Genomic DNA, 4841 nt, shown 5'->3' on the forward strand with positions numbered 1-4841 from the left:
TCACTGCAGTCTTTCCTAACATAGATCTCCTCCAGAACAGTACCATTCTGATCTTTTTTAAGCCCTAGAAAATTATCTCTCACCTTCAGTTCTTTGCCACTAATTCCTAATATTTGCTGATCTTATGTTTCTTCCTAAGATTATCCCAGATTTTTTACTTACTATTTTTTTCATAATAAATATTATTTGCTTTTAGTGAACAGACTGCATAAATTCTTAGACAAATTCCTTGTGCGTCCAATCACACTTGGCCAATAAAGAATTCTATTCTGTTCCGTTCCATTCCATTCCATTCCATTCCATTCCATTCCATTCCATTCCATTCCATTCTATTCTATTCTATTCTATTCTATTCTATTCTATTCTATTCTATTCTATTCTAAGTGTTTTGGTTTCTCCTGATTTCAGCTGCCTTTTCCAATTCAGTTATTCCTGTGAGGCATATACTGTAAGTTAAAAGGGCAGGGGGCCAATATGCATTCTTGTCACATTCTCTTTCCTAGTCTGAACCATTGTTTTTGCTCTAAACTCCAGGCTTTCTCTGAGCCGTTTGCTCATTGTAAATATTCCTTAGATGAAGATCAAGTGTTTTGACATCTCTGATAGCCTCAATATATTCTACATTTGAACCTCAGTTACATAGTCAAAGACTGTATTGCCCTCAATAAAACTGATGTAACATTTTTCAAATATTTCTCTTGCTCTTTCAATTACTTACTGCTGGCATCTCTCTCCCATCTCTGAAATCTATTTGTTCCTTTGGCATTGCTCTTACATTTCCCAACTTCAGTACAGATCTATATGCTGACCTTTTTCAGCCTCCAGGTGATAGCAGCTAATATTTTCCATATTTTGTGCCATATATTTTTTGACAATGAGCTGTTACCCCTTTAATTTAGAATAGAATAGAATAGAATAGAATAGAATAGAATAGAATAGAATAGAATAGAATAGAATAGAATAGAATAGAATAGAATAGAATAGAATAGAATTCTTTATTGGCCAAGTGTGATTGGACACACAAGGAATTTGTCTTTGGTGCTTATGCTCTCAGTGTACATAAAAAGACAAGATACATTCATCAAGAATCATAAGGTACAACACTTAATGATAGTCACAGGGTACAAATAAACAATCGAATCATACTAGGAAGCAATCAATATCAATATAAATCGTAAGGATACAAGCAACAAAGTTACAGTCATAGAGTCATAAGTGGGAGGAGGTAGGTGGTAGGAACAATGAGAAGATTAATAGTAGTGCAGACTTAGTAAATAGTTTGACAGTGTTGAGGGAATTATTTGTTTAGTAGAGTGATGGCGTTTGGGAAAAAACTGTTCTTGTGTCTAGTTGTTCTGGTGTGCAGTGCTCTATAGCATCATTTTGAGGGTAGGAGTTGAAACAGTTTATGTCCAGGATGCAAAGGGTCTGAAAATATGTTCACAGCCCTCTCTTTGACTTGTGCAGTATACAGGTCCTCAATGGAAGGTAGGTTGGTAGTAATCGTTTTTTCTGCCATTTCTCTTCTTTCATAGTTTTAAATAGTTCAAAGAATATTTCATTTGTACCTGTAATTGTCAATACACTGTAATACAGCGAAAGATGAAGGAAGATGAAAATGTGATATTGAAGCATTATAGGATTTCAAAATGACAGAAATAATTGCAGAATATGTTCAGAAATCTCCTTTCCCTCTATTGCCTGTTGAACCTCACTTTTTAGTAAAATTGATTTCTGAACATATTCTGTAATTATTTCTGTCATTTTGAAATCCTATTTGTAGATGCTTCAATATCACATTTTCATCTTCCTTCATTTTTCACTGTATTCCTACCTTAGCTGTCCATTCTGCAAATGGGTTGAAAAAGTCCAAGTCACCACTAGGAGACAGCAATGAGATACTGAAAGCTTAGTCATTGCTTCCATCTAATTTTTGTAGCCTAGATATGATAACCTTAATAGAAATATGCCTCATTTTTCTCTATTTTTAACATTCTTGACTGAAATCTTTCCTTGTACTTTTTTACTTAAGTTTATCTGGAAGTGTGTTCAATCATTTTGTTTCTTTCTTACTGCCCAAGACTTCAATCCTTCATTTTCTTTACATGTTCTCAAAACCATAATTGACCTTTTCCTCCTCTAATTTTGAATATTCAGTAATCACAATGCCTCTTATCTCTTTCTATAATTATAATGTTCTATTCCACATAAATTAAGGATACTGAGTTTATTCCTTCTATTGTGGCCAAGTCAAATCTTGCTGGTATTGTACAGCTACTCTTAAATTGCTAAAGTTTTGCATGGAATCTGCACTTGAAATTTTCTCCATCTCCTGGGGGTTTTTTCCCTATATATTCAACTGAATTCTGATTTTATACCCAGTGCTATCCATGTATGGTGTTTGCATTTTATATAGCCTGAAATTGTTCAAATAGAACAGAATAGAATAACAGCATTGGAAGGGACCTTGGAGGTCTTCTAGTCCAACCCCCTGCTTAGGCAGGAAACCTGATACCATTTCAGACAAATTCAGGCAAATCGTTATTGACAATTATCAAATAATTCTGTTTGCAAAACTGTTAACTTATTTTCCACTTACTTTGTTGTATTCATCCATTTCAAATGGTGAAGTGGTGTAAGGTTTCCTGCCTAAGCAGAGGGTTGGACTAGAAGACCTCCAAGGTCCCTTCCAACTCTATTATTGTATTCTAAATCCTCCTGAAATTGCAGGTTCCTCAATTTCCCCAATTTTTGCATCCCAATTATCCAATTGATAGTCATGCCTCCATTCTCAATGCATCGTTTAGCACTGTGGCATGAATCTACCACAGAATAACTCAATATCATCCCTTATTCCATCTGTGGTAGTTGCATAAATGTGTCTAAAATCAGTGGATGTCCATAAAATCTAGTGACAATCAACTAAATCTATTAGTTTGAATATCAAACTAATAGATACAATTGAATATCCATCTGGTTTTCAGCAATTTTATTGACCAGCTCTCACCACATTTTCTGATCTTGTATGGCTTCTTTCAGTTCTTGTTAATTCTAATAGAGTGGAACTAATTTGAGTGTTATTTCTGAACACATATTTTGTTATGTCTGCATACCATTGCCACTCCATTTCTTTATATGGTGTTATTATGCCCCAACTGAAGTGTTAAGTAACAATCTGATTTAGAGACCCATTCTGGTCCACCTAAGTTAACTTTTTCTTGAAGCATCCAATGCAGAATGCTTCAATTATTTTTGACATTTTCAAGCTTCTTGGTTCATGCATCCCATATTTCTGTTCCACTTACAAGTGCCTGGATCTATCAATAAACAGAGTCCCATGTGGCCTAGCTTAGTGTTCTTCTGCAAGAACAAGAGGAATACTTCTGACCTGAAGGGCTGGGCCAACTCATCATTGGGTACCCAAACTGTTAAATGTTTCAGGCACATCAATAGATTTTTCTTCACAACAATACCCAAGTGAGTTTCCATTGCTTTCTTCTGGATTAGATTCTGGATGTTGATTTTGTTTGCATCTCCTTTGTGGGTTTTTCTTAGCTTTATTCCATCTCCTTTGATTTCACAGGCATCAGTGATGCTAACAGGAGGCTCCCATCACTTCCAAGCTCCCCGAAATGCTTTCCTTCAAGGCAAGGGGGTGACCTTGCCACATTTAATAATATATTACTTTATATATTTTTTTCTCATAAAGATGCTCCAAACACTCTGACGTACCAAAACAATTTAATAATACAAAGAAGCAACACAATCATTTAACACTGAAATAATTATCACATTTCTCCTCTCACTCCCAAGCTCCCCGAAATGCTTTCCTTCAAGGCAAGGTGGTGACCTTGCTGACCCACATTTAATAATATATTACTTTATATATATTTTTTCTCATAAAGATGCTCCAAATACTCTGACGTACCACAACAATTTAATAATACAAAGAAGCAACACAATCATTTAACACTGAAATCATTATCACATTTCTCCTCTCAGCCGTTGAAGCTGGGAGTCTGTTTCCCATCAGATCACAGTAAGCATCACAGCCACAGCCGCAGTATCCATCACAGTATCCATCACAGTCCACCATGCTACATGTTTCCATATGCAGCCTGAAACCGAGCATCTCTGTTGGGGGCATTAGGACAGCTACATCTTTGTGGGCTGGGAGACAGGCATACATTCAACAAGTGATGCTTTTGCTGGCCAGAAGCCAGAGCATGTGGGAAGGGAAGGGAGCTGTCCCTCACCTCTCAGTTTTGCCTTGACAGTTTTGCCTTGTCTGCTTGGCAGGTGGTTGTTAAGAGTCTTGCCAGAGTAGAGATGCCCCGAAGCTAATCAGATTAGTCCACTGGAGAGGGGAAAAAACACACACGTGTAAACACTAAACTATTTTATTCCCAAGGCCGTTTGCATTCTACAGTCATCCAGCTGTCATCCTGCCAGAGTCTTGTCGCACCTTGAAGGCTTAATGGGTTTATGACTGAATTTTTTTTTAATTTTTTTTAAAAAAAATTTTTTTTTTTAAATTTTGTATTGTATGTGTTTTTATTGTTTGGCTGTGCACCGCCCTGAGTCCTTCGGGAGTAGGGCGGTATAGAAATCTAATAAATGAAATGAAATGAATGAAGGAGGAGACCTGTGACTTCTTTAAGGCGAATTAATTAAAAACCACCACGAAGTTAACGGCGGCATTTTACAAGCTAATTTGGTGGGAGAGTAAACTTAAGAGCATAGGATCTCTCACCCCCCCCCCCTCAGGAGCCGTGGACTCCTGTCGAGGGAGCCGGTGGTGGGGGAGGGGGGGAGGCAGCCCAGGGAGTCCCGAGGATCTT

Source organism: Pantherophis guttatus, chromosome 3, assembly GCF_059756535.1.
Source record: "Pantherophis guttatus breed Tessera chromosome 3, ASM5975653v1, whole genome shotgun sequence".
In the NCBI taxonomy this organism is placed as follows: domain Eukaryota; kingdom Metazoa; phylum Chordata; class Lepidosauria; order Squamata; family Colubridae; genus Pantherophis; species Pantherophis guttatus.